We start from the raw sequence: 18,928 nt of genomic DNA, 5'->3' as shown, positions 1-18,928 counted from the left end.
CCCCCTTTAAAAAATACTGTTATCTTCTTCCTTAACTCACCACCAGACCGGTCCACCAAACACCCACTGTCTATCCTCAGTCCTCCTGTCACTCCTGTGTCTGCCGCGCCCACCGCCCTAGAAGATCCAGCCTGCCCTGTGTGAGATGGAGTGCATTGATGTCTGACGTCATTGCACACACCACGATTACGCAAGGAACATTCCCAGAGGGAGACGCTCTGTCTCCTTATACTCATCAGTTTGCCCTACGGACTTCAGTATGAGATAGGGAAATGGCGCCCCGTAACACACCGCAAACTGATGACACACAAAACTGCTGGGGAAAAAAAAATCTTGAGAGTCAATGTTCTGCCTGGGTCCAGTGGACCCAGTGGGACCAATGGTAAGGCCGGTCCTGGGCTTCACATTGTTTTATGTATTTATTGAAATGTTTGATCTTTTATTGAATAACCCTGCAAACAAACAATTGAATCTGCTTGAATAATTTCCCATGCAATACTATTCCATCTTTTAAAATGCTTTTACAATAGTAAAACCCTTTCTGCAACTTTACGTAAACCTACCTTTGTTCCAGTTAAGATACAGTACCTGTTTGCCCTATGTAATGACCCTAAAGCTGAATTGTAACATACACAAACTGATGCAGCTCTATATGCATTCATGTAGCAATACATTTAGGTTGTTTGTTTTTGGAAGCAGTTTAAATACCTGAATTTGGCCTGGTATCAGTTTCTTGAAGTCTGTTTTATAGCAGATTTTAGACTTGATCTTCAGAGGGAGAAGTAGTACAAGGAGCTGCTTTTTCTCTCACTGGCAAACAGAACTGTGATGTCTTGCTTAGACAGAAAGGGCTGTGCTGTATGGAAGATTTATGTAAATATTTTAAGATTGGATGGACAGAAATAAAAATCTTTTAACAGGTAAATCTGCTTCCATAAAGGTTTTTTTATTTGTACACTTACCTGTTTGCCTGATCTTCAGCTTTAATTGAAGCCTTGAATTGCATACAGAGTATAGCTTTTGGGGTGTCTGAAAGTAAAATTATATCAGAAATTTCTGCCCTCCTTATTCTATCTTGTCCAATATAAGCTGCTACCACCAGCTGAGAAAACACACATTACCAGTCCCTGCGCAGATCCTGGAGATTGATTCTCAAGCTGGGGAATCTTGTAATATGGCCTGTGGTGAAACACATGAATGAAGCGTGGCAGCTCTCCTAACCCTCCATGGGATATGAGGCAAAGCAGCTGTACAAAAAATAAAGGAACAGAGCGCACACCGCCCTAGTGTAACACCATTTATTTGAAGTTAATAGAAGCCATAAAAACAGGTACTCACAAACAGATAGGAAGTCATGCATGGAAATAAATATCCCCCGATGATGTTTACAGGGCTCTCTCCTTCTAGCCTCGGCGGCTCAGCTGTTTGTCCTGCACTAGTCAGAGACTCGATGTGGTGAGCCTGCGCATGGTCCAGCCGCCGCCGCACACCCTCCAAGAGCCAGATGCTATAGCCGCTCAGAGAAAATGACAATGCGGTTAAGCAGAGGGAGACTCCACGATCGGGACCCAGAGCATGACTTGCATGGGGTTGCTAAGGACTTAACGTTTCGGAGGCGTAGCCTCCTTCTTCAGATCTCAACACCCCAGAGATCCTTTGCCCTCATTTATATAACAATATAGCGGCTCCTCCCCTCACTATTTCTTAAAGGGACATGACAATAGAGAGCCTGTAATCAGGGGCAATAATATCCAAACATTCATATATATCCATGAATTGTACATATCTAATAAAAATTTATAAAAGTGAATAAGTTCATAATACATAAAAACTTTAAAAAACTTTAACATTTTTATATATATATATATATATATATATATATATATATATATATATATATATATAATATACATATATAAACCTACATGACACTGTGGAGACTAGACTAACAAAACAAGATAAACACCATATATGTGCGCATATGTATCTCAAAATATTCCCGTATACTGATACTGGGTGCGTATAAAGGAACACACATGCCAACATATATGTACACTGACATAGAAGACCATAAGAGATGAGGAAGATGTAAATATATGCTGACAACATGTAAAATATATAGACTGGTACATACATAAAAACAAAGTTTTAAATCAAAGTGCCAACCTCCAATTCCTCATTCAAGTCATCGGGGGACATAGAGTTAAGCGTAAATATCCAATACGTTTCGCGCATACATAGACGCGAAAATCTTTCACCTTCTGATAATGTCATAGGGATGGCTTCAATACCAAATAACTCTAACCCCTCAGTGCTGCCCCCATGTACTTGGCAAAAATGGCGGGGAACACTATGTTTGTCTTTCTTTTGTTCGATGAACCGGCAATGTTCACCAAATCTGGTTCTCATAGCCCTCACTGTTCTGCCCACGTAGAATAATCCACATGGGCACCGCAGACCATATACAACAAATTGTGTGCCGCAACAGACAAACTGTTGAATATTAAATGTCCGCCCATCTTTTCCAACAAAGTGCTTTTTCCCATGGTGCATGAAATTACAGGCCATGCACCTTTTGAGTTTACATCTATAAGAGCCCACCATATTTAGGAATAACGGGATGTTATTTACTGACCGTTGTTTCTTGTTTTTAGTTTGACTAGGTGGGGTTGCTAATTTGATTAGCAACCCCATGCAAGTCATGCTCTGGGTCCCGATCGTGGAGTCTCCCTCTGCTTAACCGCATTGTCAGTTTCTCTGAGCGGTTATAGCATCCGGCTCTTGGAGGGTGTGCGGCGGCGGCTGGACCGTGCGCAGGCTCACCACATTGAGTCTCCTTGAGTAATCCGAGGCGGTTGGCTTAGCCGTACGATACTCACTGACTAGTGCAGGACGAACAGCTGAGCCGCCGAGGCTAGGAGGAGAGAGCCCTGTAAACATCATCGGGGGATATTTATTTCCATGCATGACTTCCTATCTGTTTGTGAGTACCTGTTTTTATGGCTTCTATTAACTTCAAATAAATGGTGTTACACTAGGGCGGTGTGCGCTCTGTTCCTTTATTTTTTGTACCACCAGCTGATAATATCATGATTCAGACACCATATTTCAAACAAGTGACACACTTTACAATACATTTAAAATCAAATAGGCTAAAAATGTGTAAACTAATAAATCTAGTGCTCAAAAACAATTCACCATTTTGTACTCCACCCCATGTTAAATAAGTGAGTTAATCTCTTCTTAAACTATAATATAAAAATAACCTGACCAGCTGTCCACAAACAGTCTTGTTAGGCTGCTCTCACACTGCTGCAGTGCGATTTTCCCACACTGTGTGTTTGGAGTGCGTTACCTTGGCTTTCCCATAGAGGTATATTGTGTCCTGCGGTTTTGGTGCTCTTTATGAAAGCACACCAAAACTCCTAAATGCTGCATTTTGGTGCATTTTCAGAAAGCACACCAAACATTCAGGACATAATATAAGACCTGGTTCACACTATTGTGGATGGTTGCAAGTGTGGGAACAGAAGGGAAATCGCATGATGCAAAAGCACCATGAGATTTCCTTGGCCGCTGAGTTTCCAAAATAATGCATGAACCTTTTTTCTGCGGGAAATGCAGGCACAGCCACCTATTCAAATGAATAGGAGGCCATACCTGCACAAACGTGGGCCGCAAACCCACAATAATGTGAACCAGGCCTAACATGCAGGAAAAGTGCACTGCTCAGTCAAACTGCACCGCATTAATCTGAAAGCAGCCTTGCAGTGCTGAAGCTTGATTACATGATTATAAATGTACTGTATAATACATAAGCTGCTGTTTTTGATATTGGGTGCCTGTAAGTATCTGTGTTAGGGCTCTGTATTTAAGCAGTTAAATGCCAGACTATCTCCTTCCCCCGGCTTTAGGCTTTATTTCTGATTGTAAGAACTCCATGTAAAACCTGGGCCTACGATACAAAGGAGGTCCACACAAGGATCAGTTTAGCACAGCTTTACTGCATGTCAGTTTTGATTAATTGTATTACACAACAAAGTTTTCTGCCATTTGAAAACACAGAAAGTAAGTCAGTCTCTATGTTTACAGAATATTTAAGATATAGGTTCTGTGTCCTATATGCTCACATTCTATAATTCACATATATTACATCAAGCAGGTTGTAGCCATGAACTTTTTTAGGGCATATAGAAAATGACACCACTTGAACAATTATATAAAAGTACAAAATGTATTATACATAAAATCTGGAAGCACATATAGCACCATATCCATTATAGGGTTCACACATTATTTCATCTAGTATTCCACACGACTGATTTTCCTCAGGAGCACACATGAAGGAACATAGAAAAATATAACATATAGTTACAAATACCATCTCTCACAATATTGCAACTTTTTTTATCATATACTGTGAATTTTTCATAACAATGTCATTAAACCCAGTCTCTTTAAAATCAAAAATGTGTACAGTTTGCTGGAAACTAATAGGTGTGAGACATCTTTTCCGAAAAGGGCCCACAAAGCAGCGAAGGTGGCCTGAAAATAAATAAATCCCTGCCAGGGGACACCATTACCAAACACACAGCCCCATAATATTCCATATGTTCTAAAAAGTCAGCTCTCCTATATGTGTCAACCAGGTAAAGATGTAATGCGGTACTTGAAGACCTCCAACGCAGTCTGGACATTCAATCAGTCATAAGGTACATCAAGTCTCCCAGTGTGTCCAAACAGTATTCCACAGAAAACTTTGTCCTAACATGGAAAAATATGGGGCAGTGTGTTTAGTGATTGTGTCCCCTAGCAGGAATTTGATGCTTTTTAGCCCATCATTGCTCTTTTTTGTCCCCCTTTTAAAACAGATGTATAACACCTATTTGGTTCCAGCAGACTTTACACATTTTTGGTTTAAAAGAGACTGGATTTCATGGCATGATATGAAAAATCGACATAATAAAAAATAGTTGTATTGTGATGGATATTGTGAGAGATGGTATTGGCAACCATACGTTATATTTGTAGATATCCATCTATGTTTATAAACTCAAACTGAGCATGTGATGAACTAAAAATCTGAGCTTGAAACAATAGAATTACCGGTACTATAATATATCATGTCTTCATGTGGTTCGTACACTGCATACATGGATCCCAAGCTGTAGGCTTGGCGTGTTACAATCACACATACTACAATTAGCATGAAGCAAGACTAAGTCTTTAAGAGCCAGAAGCATAATGTTCCAGCCTAAAAGTTGTGGAGGTCTTGGGCTAGCTACCATAATAAATTAGTATTAGGTCCCACAAATATTACAGCTTATATTGCTTTACACCTCCATGGAAACCCTGCTCCGGTTATCCTTAGAAGTATATTTATGCTCTCCTAATGGGATGCATAATTTATTGTGGTTACTCGCAGAACATAGTGGTCAAATATGGACCTCTATATTTCCCATTCATTAAGGAACAGGGCAAACGTTTTGAAAAAAAGAATCTCATGTAACACATCAATGCAATCCATCAAAGGTAACCCCTTATTCCTACAGGTATCTCCAATTCTATGGCTTTGTTTCCTGGTAAATTAAGCATATTCTTACCACTATGCAAAGTCAGGTCCTTTGATTATTTGAAAGACAAAAATAGCATCCCACCATAGGAATTATGTCCCTTCCTTCAAAACACACATTTTATATCCTATATAACGAAGCATTCTGACAGTTCAAGTACTCCCACAACCTTTGAACACAGATGTAGCAAAGACCTGCATGCCCCAGGCACAGTTTTTTACCTATTTTCCCAACTATCACTACCTTAAGCAGCTTCACTTTCCCCTTACACCATTAAAAAGAACTCCAACAAACAATACTGCAATAGGAGTGGGAACCTATAAGTTGTATCTAAAGCTCAGCTAATGTTTTAGCATGAGAAGGCTATCATTAACTAATGTTTAGATGGTATTAGTACCAACCCGCTTTTCTAAGGCTGCCCTCACAAACCCTGGAACTGCTGCTCCTACAGCACTTTTGTGCACATCTGGTGTGAATGCTCCATAATAAAACACACCCAAATGAATCAATTGAAAGCACTCCTCTGTAAAAAAAAAATTCTGCACCAAAAATCAACTTAAGTTAGCGATACACATTTTTACGGTGGGTAAAAAAACCTGCCAGGAAGTTTGGAAATTTGGAAATCACATGCACACCTTTTGCAAGATTCAAGAATATGATTTAACAATGAGTTCTGGAAAACTTACAGTGCAGCAAAAGGATAAACTAGAGAAATTCAAACTGATATGGAGCCCCTATGGTTTCTTGCCAGCAACTTCTAGGTCATGCTTGCTTATTAAAGGTTAATGAACACATTTTGAGGTTACATATACTATTTTTCCTTTGCCCCCCCCCCCTCTTCCTGCATTCAGCTTGCTATGCCCAGTAATCTTTTATTTTTTGCCCTTCCTGTCCCTTAAATGCTTTACCTAATCTTGCCCTCTTTTTACCCCCCCCCCCCCACACACACATACACACACACTTTTTTATCCTTCTTTTTTCTTTCTCACTATATTTTATTTCCTTTCCCTTCCTCTTGTTAATCTCACCCCTCTCTAAGTTGGTATACCCGCCCTCTGTTTTTTTGCCCCCGAGATCCACTGTCTACATACCAAGAGGTTCTCAAAGGTGTTTGTTTTTTTCATTTCCAGCTTCTCAGCTTGCTGCCCTCATATTATACTGATGTTTGATAATTCTGGCTGGAAATTATGATCTATTTTTACTTTATTTTTTAATGTTTTATGTACTGTTCTCTATTACTTATGTCATTAAATTATATAATTGTGATGTAAGAACAATAGATCTAGAGTTATAGACAACTAAATGTATGTGGGAAGCTAGCTTTTTCCTGTTTCCTTGCACCTTCTGCTTCCTGATCCTCCATATTGTTTCAATATTGTGATAGGTGGCCTCATTCACTTATATGCAATAATGGGTGAATAGTGCTGCCCTACCTTTTCAGCGATATAATACAATAATATTCAAAGTATCATAACTTAAATCCGTTATTTAAAATAAATAATAAATATTCAAATTTCTATGTGTAATGAAACCTCTTGCTGACATAAAGTGCATAAAACCACACATGTAATCCTCCAAAAAAATACATTGTGCCATTGTGCAATAACACAAGTGTAAATACTAATATATATATAATGATCACAGACAGTAAATTGAAATATGAACGGAAATTGACATATGCAAAAAGTCCTTAGTATATATCCAGGTGTATCCCTTCACCAATAGAAATATTTGTGTATGATGCTTCACTTCATCCAAGTGACACCAATGTGCTCTCTAGCCTTTTACCTGAGGATTACTTTAATTAAACGTATAGTATTACATCCCCATTGGAGTTGTTATATGTCTTGTTTCCTACTAGATGTCCTCTGTGCTTCTCCCCAATGCTTAGTTAGCTCTGTAGATAATGGGTGTTCCTAGGGGCTTCTCAAGGTACTCTCACCATAAGATGCAGAGTGGGGATATATAAAGGATACTCTTGTGTAGAATTAATAAAATATGTTTTTAACCACTTCCATACAGAGCAGTTAGACCCCCTTCCTTCCCAGACCAATTTTCAGCTTTCAGCACTCTCACACTTTGAATGACAATTGCTCAGTCATGCTACACTGTAACCAAACAAAATTTTTATCATTTTTTTCACACAAATAGAGCTTTCTTTTGGTGGTATTTGATCACAACTGGGTTTTTTTTTTTCGTGATATAAGCAAAAAAAGAGCAAAAATTTTGAAAAAAAAACACTTTTTTTTAGTTTCTATTATACAATTTTGCAAAAAATTAATTTTTCTTCATACATTTGGGCCAAAATTTATACTGCTACATATCTCTGGTAAAATTAACCCAAATTAGTGTATATTATTTAGTCTGTGTGAAAGTTATTGAGTCTAGAAGCGATGGTACCAATTACTGAAAATTGATCACACCAGATGTACTGACTGCCTATCTCCTTTCTTGAGGCCCTGAAATGTCAGGACAGTACAAATACCCCCCAAATGACCCCTTTTTGTAAAGTAGACAGTCCAAGGTATTTAGTAAGAGGCATGGTGAGTTTTTTGAAGTTATAATTTTTTCCCACAATTCTTGGGAAAATGAAGAAAAAAACATTTTTTTCTTTTTTTTCCCAAAACGTTGTCAATTTATAAGCTATTTCTAACACATAGCATGTACACAGCAAAAATGACACCCCAAAATTCATTCTGTTACTCCTTCTGAGTATGGTGATACCACATGTGTGAGCCTTTTACACAGCCTGGCCACAAAAAGAGACTCCACGTCCAAGTAGCACCATAAGGCGTTTTAGGAGCATAAATACACATAAAACTTTCTTACTACCTATCACACTTTTCAAGGCCCTAGAGCACCAATACAATGGAAAAGTCCACAAAATGACCCCATTTTGGAAAGCAAACACTCCAACGTATATTCTATGAGGCATTATGGGTCCTTTGAACATGTCATTTTTTTCCACAAGTTTTTGGAAAATGTGGGAAAAAAATAAAAACTTTTTTTTTTACACAAAGTTGTCAATTTATAGGATATTCCTAACACATAGCATGTACACAGCAAAAATGACACCCCAAAATACATTCTGCCACTCCTCCTGAGTATGGCAATACCACATGTGTGAGACTTTTTCACAGCCTAGCCATATAGAGGGGCCTAACATCCAAGGTGCATCATCATGCATCCTAGCCACTTGCCTAGGCCTATTTTGGACATTTGGTGTTTACAAGCTAAAATCAGTTGTTTTGCTAGAAAACTGCTTAGAACCCCCAAACATTATATATTTTTTTTTTAGCAGAGACCCTAGAGATTAAAGTGGAGATTATTGCAATATTTTTTATCACACCGTATTTGCGCAGGGGTCTTCCAAACGCAATTTTTTTGGAAAAAATTCACTTTTTTTAATTAAAAAATAAGAAACCAGTAAAGTTAGCCCAATTTTTTTCCATAATGTGAAAGATAATGTTACGCCGAGTAAATAGATACCCAACATGTCATGTTTCAAAATTGCGCATGCTCACGGAATGGCGACAAACTTTGGTACTTAAAAATCCCCATAGGCGACAATTTAAAAATTTCTACAGGTTGCCATCTTTGAGTTACAGAGGAGGTCTAGGGCTCAAATTATTCCCCTTGCTCTAACGATCGCGGCGATACCTCACATGTGTGGTTTGAACACCGTTTACATATGTGGGCGGGGTTTCTGTATGCATTCGCTTCTGCGCGCGAGCTAACGGGGACAGGGCGCTTTAATTTTTTTTTTTTTTTTTTTACTATTTATTTTATTTATTATTTTTTATTTTTACACTGTTTAACAAAAAAAAAAATTGATCATTTTTATTTCTATTACAAGAAATGTAAACATTACTAGTAATAGAAAAAGGCACGACAGGACCTCTTTTTGTGAGATCTGGGGTCAAAAAGTCCTCAGATCTCACAAGTACACTAAAAGATAGAAAAAAAAAAAAAAATTATTATATAAAATGAAAAAAAAAAAAAAAAGGACATTTAAACCGGTTGCTAGGCAACAACATTTTCCGTAGCTCCGGTCCTCCAAGACCATAGAGTCAAGTGAGGGCAAGCTTGCCCTCACTCGACATCCTGTCTGTGAGGATCCGGGACCGGATCGTTTTCCCCGCTGCCGGCGGGTCCGGTAAGCGGGGAAAAGGACCGGACGCGGCGGGAGGGGGGGGGGTCACCTCTTCCGCCATCCCGGAAGGGTGAACCCACGGCAAATCCGCCGCTGGGACCACCCTTATCGAAAAGCCAACCGTCCACCTTTTAAAAAAATACCAGGGTTATGGCAGCTATCTGCTGCCATAACACCGGTATTTAGGTTTAAACGGAGGACGTATATAAACCTTTTTGGACTTGGACATGGTGGCTGTATGAAGGGTAACAGGTACTCGGGTACTTTGTTGGGCAGGTGACAGGCAGGTGACAGGTACTCTGGTACTGATGAGCAGGTGGCAGGTACTCGGGTACTCCGATAGGCAGGTGACAGGTACTCGGGTACTCTGATGGGCAGGTGACAGGCAGGTGATAGGTACTGATGAGTAGTACTGATACTGATAGGTGATACTGTACTGATGGGTACTGATGATCAGTACTGATACGTGATAGGTACTGATGAGTAGTACTGATACTGATGATCAGTACTGATACGTGATAGGTACTGATGAGTACTGATGAGTAGTGATGGGTACTGATGAGCAGGCGGCAAGTACTCGGGTACTTCAGGCGTCAGGTACTCTGATGAGCAGGTGGAAGGTACTCGGGTACTCTGATGGGTAGGTGACAGGTACTCAGGTACTCTGATGACGGGTACTCCGTTGACAGGTAATCAAAGTATCCGAGTACCTGTCATCAGAATACCCGAGTATCCGTCATCAGAGTACCCGAGTACCCGTCATCAGAGTACCCGAGTACCTTTCATCAGAGTACCCGAGTACCTGTCATCAGAGTACCCGAGTACCTGTCATCAGAGTATCCGAGTACCTGTCATCAGAGTACTTGCGTATCTGTCATCAGAGTACCCGAGTACCTGTCATCAGAGTACCCGAGTACCTGTCATCAGAGTATCCGAGTACCTGTCATCAGAGTACCTGCGTATCTGTCATCAGAGTACCCGAGTACCCGTCATCAGAGTACCCGAGTACCTGTCATCAGAGTACCCGAGTACCTGTCATCAGAGTACCCGAGTACCTGTCACCAGCCCATCAGAGTACCCGAGTACCTGTCATCAGAGTACCTGATGGGCTGGTGACAGGTACTCGGGTACTTTGATGGGCTAGTGACAGGTACTCTTTATTGGGGGGGGGGGGCAATCAGTGTGGTTGGGGTGCACTGTATTTGGTAACTAGCTGTTACCACACTCTCTTCCTCACACAGGATCAGTGTGTGAGGAGGAGAACACGGTGACAGCTAGTTACCGTGTTCTCTGTTGACATTTGTGACCGGCTGTGATTGGACACAGCCGGTCACGTGGTAAAGAGCCAATTTCATTGGCTCTTTACCTAGATCGGGGATCGACTCTGTCCGAGGGACGAGCCTCGTCCCCGATCGCTGCTCTGCGCGCCCCCGGGGGCGCGCATTGCAGAGAGAACGAGCCGCTCGTGCAGGAGCCGCTCATGTGATCGGCTGTGACTGACACAGCCGATCACATGGTAAACAGCCAATTTCTATTGGCTGTTTACCTTGATCAGGGATGGGCTATGTCCGAGGGACGAGCCTCACCCCCGATCGCCGCGCTGCGCGCCCCCGGGGGCGCGCAGTAGCAGCTAGAGCGGGCGGACGTCATATGACGGCCGCCCGGAACGGTAAAGCCATCCTGCCGGCGTCATATTACTATGCGCCGGTATGGATGTGGTTAAAATAAAACAGCAAAAACTGACATTTAGGTTAAAAACATCCGGTAACTGTTCCCGAGTGCCATGCTTGTATCAGTGTCTATGTCACTTCCGGTAACCTCCACTCATGCCCTACAAGTTATGTCATGCCCACGTGACTTCTTCATCTCCGGAAGAAGTCACGTGGGCTTGACGTAACCCGTAGGGCACAAGCGGAGGTTACCGGAACTAAGGTAGACATATACTGTATATGGCGAGACCTATATATCCCCACTCTGCATCTTATGGTGAGAGTACCTTGAGAAGCCCCTGAGAACACCCATTATCTACAGAGCTAACTAAGCATTGGGGAGAAGCACAGAGGACATCTAGTGGCGAACAAGACAAATAACTCCAATGGGGATGTAATACTATATGCTTAATTCAAGTAATCAGGTGAAAGGCTACAGAGCACATTGATGTCACTTAGATGAAGTGAAGCACCATACAGGAATGTTTCTATTGGTTAAGGGATACACCTGGATATATACTAAAGACTTTTTGCATATTTTGTTTTGACCCAACAACTGAATTAGAATGTCTCCTGGTTTTCAATTATTGTACATACAAGGTGTATATGGTGCTAAATATACTACAAAAACATATGCAACTAACTTGTATCTCACATATACCTCTACTACATATATTTAAACTAATATATTTTACAATGTTTTTATTAGGTGATAGAATAATATAAAAAAAAGTGTAGTACTGTGCAATTTTGTGCAAATCAAACCGAAAAATTTGAATTCCTGTGTGTAAAATGCAGAAATGTATTAAACAGCTTAAGAAATAATTCAGAAGGTGACCTGTGCAAAAAAAAAAAAAGACTGAAATTATATTATATTGTTGTTTCATTATATTATGACATATTTTATAATTATATAAGTGCAAAAAACACAATTTGCAAACAACTGCAATTAGAAAAATGTCCAGTGCATATAACCACTTCTACTCATAGTTAATATTAACTATTAAACTATTATTACTTTTAAACTTGTATTCCCCAGGAAACTGTGGGTAGACAATATGATTTGATGCTATATACAGTGAGGGAAAAAGTATTTGATCCCCTGCTGATTTTGTACATTTGCCCACTGACCATGAAATAATCAGTCTATAATTGTAATGGTAGGTTTATTTTAACAGTGAGAGACAGAATAACAGCAAAAAAATCCAGAAAAAAAGCATTTCAGAAAAGTAAAACATTGATTTGCATTTTAATGAGTGAAATAAGTATTTGATCCCCTATCAATCAGCAAAATTTCTGGCTCCCAGGTGTCTTCTATACAGGTAACGAGTTGAGTCTAGGAGCACTCTCTTAAAGGGAGTGCTCCTAATCTCAGCTTGTTACCTGTAAAAAAAAAAAACCTGTCCACAGAAGCAATCAATCAATCAGATTCCAATCTCTCCACCATGGCCAAGAACAAGGAGCTGTCCAAGGATGTCAGGGACAAGATTGATTGTAGACATACACAAGACTGGGATGGGGTACAAGATCATCGCCAAGCAGCTTGGTGAGAGGAGGACAACAGTTGGTGCGATTATTAGCAATTGGAAGAAACACAAAATAACTGTCAATCTCCCTCGGTCTGGGGCTCCATGAAAGATCTCACCTTGTGGAATTTTAATGATCATGAAAACGGTGAGGAATCAGCCCAGAGCTACATGGGAGAATCTTGTCAATGATCTGTAAGCAGCTGGGACCATAGTTACAAAGAAAACAATTGCTAACACACTATGCTGTGAAGGACAGAAATACTGCAGCGCCCCCAAGGTCCCCTTGTTCTAGAAAGCACATGTACAAGCCCATCTTAAGTTTGCTAATGAACATCTGAATGATTTAGAGGAGAACTGGGGGAAAGTGTTGTGGTCAGATGAAACCAAAATCGAGCTCTTTGGCATCAAATCAACTTGCTATGTTTGGAGGAGGAGGAATGCTGCTTTAGGCCCTAAGAACACGATCCCCACCGTCAAACATGCAGGTGGAAACATTATGCTTTGGGGTGTTTTTCTGCTAAGGGGACAGGACAACTTCGCCGCATCAAAGGGACGATGGACGGGGCCATGTACCATCAAATCTTTCGTGAGAATCTCCTTCCTTCAGCCAGGGCATTGAAAATGGGTTGTGACCCAAAACACAGCCAAGGCAACAAAGGAGTGGCTCAAGAAAAAGCACTAGCCAGACTAAGCCTAGCCAATCTCCAGACCTTAATCTTCTGGAAAATATGTGGAGGTTGCTGAAGAATTGAGTTACCAAACTTTACCCTCGAAACCTTAATGGATCTGCAAAGAGGAGTGGGACAAAATCCCTCCTGAGATGTATGCAAACCTGGTGGCCAACTACAAGAAATGTCTGACCTCTATGATTGTCAACAAGGGTTTTGCCACCAAGTACTAAGTCATGTTTTGCGAAGGGGTCAAATACTTATTTCACTCATTAAAATGCAAACTCATTTATAACTTTTTTGAAATGTGTTTTTCTGGATTTTTTTGTTGTTATTCTATCTCTCACTGTTGAAATAAACCTACTAATGAAATTATAGACTGATCGACTCTGTCAGTGGGCAAACGTACCAAATCAACAGGGGATCAAATACTTTTTTCCTTCTCTCCTCTCTGTAGTATCCACTCTCCAACTCTGTGTAAATTGCACTCTACTCTGTGACTCCTTCACCCATTTGTTCAAAACACTGAGCAGAAAATCAGACTATTTTTAAATGAGTTATTTGCGCTTGTTCCTATACAACTCCAGACAGAGCTAGTCTTCACTCATGGAAATTCCATGTGCATTAGGTTAAACAAAGTATCTTTAGTGTAAAATTGTTTAATGAAAACTCTCATTAAAATAAGTAACACATACAACTTACATTTGGCGGTGTCAGCTAGGCACTAACAAACAACCAACCTAATCTTTCAGGGGACATTTGCTCATGGCGACATCTGAATGACAAAATGCATACGGAGGGTCTAGGCACATGATGTCATTCCACAGAGAATGTTCGCCCTCATCCAGCAGGATGCTCTGATGGAGTCGGCATCTCATGAAAGAAAATATACCTAAGGCATGAATGTATGAAAGAGATGCTCTCAAATGTGTTTACCTTTAGTTTTTGGGAACGAGAATTTAACTGGACATAATATTTGTAAACTCCTAAAAAACCCTTAAATGTCTTTAACCACTTGTCCACTCAGGTACGTTTATAAATTTCATGGTAGACAAGTGGTAAACTCAAGCTCAAAGCTGCTACTGCACTGCTATCACTGAACTAGAACAAGTATTTAGATCAGAAGTGTCAGAGAAAAGTTAGAATCCTTATATGCATACTTTTTCCAGGTCATTGGCTCATCGGGGTTGATTTACTAAAGGCAACTAGGCTGTTTACTTTGCAAGGGAAGTTGCACTTTGTAAGGGAATTTTCCCTACTGCCCTAGGGTTTATTTACTAGGGTTATAGAGCACAATTACTTTCAAAGTGCATTTGTACTTACCATAATATATGATAATTCACTATGCAATCATGTAGGAGGAAAATTAAACAAACAGGATTTTTTATGCACCCCACTAAGTGATTGAAGTCAGTACAACGTTATTTGATTCACTAAGCTATGTAAATGTTCTCTTTGCAAAGTGGGAGAGTATATTATAATTTTGGTCCCTCTGGGACTTTAAAGGATCTATTGTCAAAAACCCACAGGTAGCTATTATAATAAGGAACTTTCCTGTGGGCGGTGCTAAGGTCCATTGTGTGGAGAGATCCCAACAATGACTTTTGGATCCTCCCCACTGGACACTCCTTCCTTGGATTGATGGCAGTCTGCTGCCACAGGCACAGTAAACCTTCACCTCCTCCCCCCCCCTTCCACACTGCTTGATTTCTCTCTGTTCTGCTTACTGAGCTTACTGAATATATACAGTGGTATACAGATTTTTTACTGATCACTGTATTTAGTGTCACTTGTGACCCTAAATCATGCTTGCGCTAGGCCCAAAAAGGTTTAGGGCACCCGCCATATATCCCATAATAAAGTTTTAACCCCTTGATAACCCCCAGTTAACCCCTTCACTCCCTATCACACTGTGCACTAAATACAGTATATAGGAAACTACTGATCACTGTATTAGTGTCACTTGTGACCCTAATTATAAAGGTTTAACCCCTTCACTGCCCTGTCACAGTGTTCACTATATACAGTGATTAACGATCACTGTATTCACTGTATTAGTGTCACGGGTGACGCTAGTTAGGCTACTTAGTGTCAGGGTCCCACCACATTTTTTAACAGTTATTTAGCGTCAATTAGAGTCAATTACAGATTGCCAGTAACAATAACACATATACACATACACACACACACATACACACACTATACACCTCCATTACTAGTATAGTGTTTGAACAGATCAATATTTGATCTGATCAGGACTATACTAGCGTCCCCATAGTTTAGTGTTCCCAAAACGCGGTGTTTGCATGATCAGCACTGATTCCTGCCAGCACCTGCATTTATTCCCGCCACCCACCCCACCCCACCCAGGCAAGTGCAGTATTCAATAGATTACTGTCACTTCCAAAAAGCACAACACACAAAACCGCTGCGTTAGCAGAGTCAGGCCTGATCTCTGCTAGCACTAGAAGTTTTTTTTGTAGCGACCAAATAGTCCTTGACAACCAGGTGCTTTTTTTACCTGTGTGTCACACTACTGTACCTGTAAATTTAGTGGCTAAAATGACCAAACGGTAGTACACTAGTGAAGAGGCCTACTGTATACTGACCACGTCAGATGAGAGCGATGGGGAAGCCTCACTGGCAGAATCAGGGTCAGTATATGAACCTGTAGAGAGCAGTGGCTCCCTGACAGATAGCACCGATGATGGAGGGGTCCCTGCTAAGGTCAGGTATACCCGACCCCATTCTGGAGTTGCTGAGATGCAAGAACCGGATTGTTCTCGTATGCAGCAGAGTGCCAGTACTAGTGCCGCTCACACTTCTGGTGAACTGGCAAGCACCAGCGGCCTAGTACACCCTGGACCTTGACATACCAGCACTGCAGTATCACTTGGTGACGTGGCGAGTCCCATAAGTGCAGTTAAAGCTGGTGCGGTGGCTAGCATGAATAGTGGCCTGCAGCCACCGCAAATTTGAAGACAGGCCCGTAGAGCCCATAGTGTCCATCCGGATGCGCTTGCAAATCCCAATTGGCAGCCCACAGATTCTGCAGCGCCCGTACTTCCCCCATTCACTGCCCAACCCGGAATTCAAGTGGGAACAGCTAATTCTAATCAAAATGAAATAGAGGCCTATGCGCTGCTAATCAGGTAAAAGATATGGGAAAATAAATGATAAAATTCAATGCAGATCATAGGACAAAGTCCTATAGGAAACAAGCAGCCAATTCTGTATTATCACAAATACTAACAATAATCAAGGTATGAGAGAGGAATCGGCGCTAGTTTCATGAAGAGTTAGAAGGAATATGTGAGGTGAAAATGAAACTATATAACTATGCTGAGTGAATAAAATATGTGAAAAACTCATCAATTTCCAATGTGGGTCGGTAAAAAACGCATCAAGTGACATATAATGAAAACTGTGCAAACTTCATCCAAATAGCAGAGAAGAATGGTCAGTGTCTAAGTTGGACTGGAAATATATATATATATATATATATATATATATATATATCGAAATAGCAATAGATAGGGCAATAATAGAGTTCAGTGAAGAACTGGCAAAGTGAAAAATAAAGAAGTCGCACCACTAGGTGGAAGGATAATGAAATCAAATGTGTTCCAACTAGTGAAATCAAGTGCCAAATAAAATAGTGAGTATATAAAAATGCACAAATGTGAAATAATCAATAAACCATAAGCGCAGAATCCATACAATGAATAAATGCTATTGATAGTATATAAAAATATCAATGAACACAATCTTGTGCAATAAGTGTTTCACACTCTGTGAACATAGGTGAATTTTCACACTAAATAATGTCCATGTGCAGCATAAAACTTAAAGTAACTGATGGTGATTTTTCATAAATAAGTGTCTGTTATGTGAAATCCAAATGGTGTCACGCAGGGTGAGCTAGGAATCAAAAAACCAATGGCCGCTCACCTCACATCACACCAATATACACGTTTTTGTAGTGGTACCCACTCAAGGTTGGGGGTGGTGGGTTCCTCCTTCCTCCTTTTCAGATGGGGGTATCCACTCCTTATGTAGGTAGTGATCACCGTACTCACTACCAATCGCTCAAAAAGACAAAGTGGGCTTCCATAGTGAAGTATGTAATGATCTATTTAAAATAAACAAGTATAAACTCACATTTAAGTACGAGACAGCAAGCAGCCGCAAGTTGCGGTGTGGAAAACGAAGGACTTCCGGTTTCGGCCGTAACCGGAAGTGACGTCACCCGGTTCCTCCCGACGCGTTGTGTCACTAATCACGTGACTTTCTCAAGGGTACGTGGGTGAGAAAGTCACGTGATTAATGACGCAACGCATTGGGATGACCCGGGTGACGTCACTTCCGGTTACGGCCGAAACCGGAAGTCCTTCGTTTCCACACAGCAAATATTTTGGTTCATGCATTTCAATGACAATGGAACTCTGTCGTCCTCAGGGAGACCCTGGACATGACCGTCTCCACAAAATTTGGCCCCTCGTAAACCACTTTCACTCAGCGATTTGCAGCCTTGTTTATCCCCCAACAAGATATCTGCATTGACAAGGCCCTGATTAAGATTACTGGCCGCCTTGCTATCAAGCAGTATCTCCCTAGCAAGCGTGCCAGATACAGGGCCAAGCTGTATAAGCTGTGTGGGTATAGAGGCTATACAGTTAATTTCCGTGCTTACGAGGGAAAAGATAGCACTGTGGAGCCCCCCAACTGCCCAGACTACATAGGGAGCAGCGACAAGTTTGGGACTTGGTGTCACCCTTATTCGGACAGGGGTACCACTTATACGGGGACAATTTTTATTCAAGCGTGCCACTTTTTAGTCACCTCTTTCAATTACAAATTGGCGCAGGTGGCACCGTGCGTTCTATTTGCCGGGGCTTCCCCCAACGGCTTGTAAATGCCCCACTTAGTCAGGGGGAGAGAGCCTGCTTGAGGTGTGATGAATTGCTTGCAGTGAAGTGGAGGGACAAACAGAAAGTTTTCATTCTGCCCTCCATTCACCCAGACACGGCAGTCAAAATTACTACGGCCACTGGTGTTGTTGAGAAGCCCCTCTGTGTACACGACTATAACAGTAAAATGAGAGAGGTGGACTTCAATGACCAGATGATGGGACCGTACTTAATTGCCCCGTAAGGCCAGACGCTGGTACAAAAAAGTGTCTGTATACTTATTCCAATTGGCTTTTTACAACGCTTATGTCTTATACAAAGCGTCTGCAGGAACATTATCCTTCCTACATTTCCAAGAAGAGATAATCAGAGCCTTTCTGTATCCA

The 18,928-nt window shown here is 40.9% G+C and overlaps 1 protein-coding gene across 4 annotated transcripts in view; it reads left to right on the top strand.

Moving 5' to 3' along the window:
• CTNND2 (catenin delta 2) overlaps positions 1–18,928 on the top strand; it is a 921,118-nt gene that overhangs the window by 408,915 nt on the left and 493,275 nt on the right. The window lies entirely within an intron of this gene.

This window comes from Pelophylax lessonae, assembly GCF_965119305.1.
Source record: "Pelophylax lessonae genome assembly, chromosome: 5".
NCBI lineage: Eukaryota > Metazoa > Chordata > Amphibia > Anura > Ranidae > Pelophylax > Pelophylax lessonae.
The sequence above is the reverse complement of the archived record's forward strand: the minus strand, read 5'-3'. Positions and strand labels throughout refer to the sequence as shown.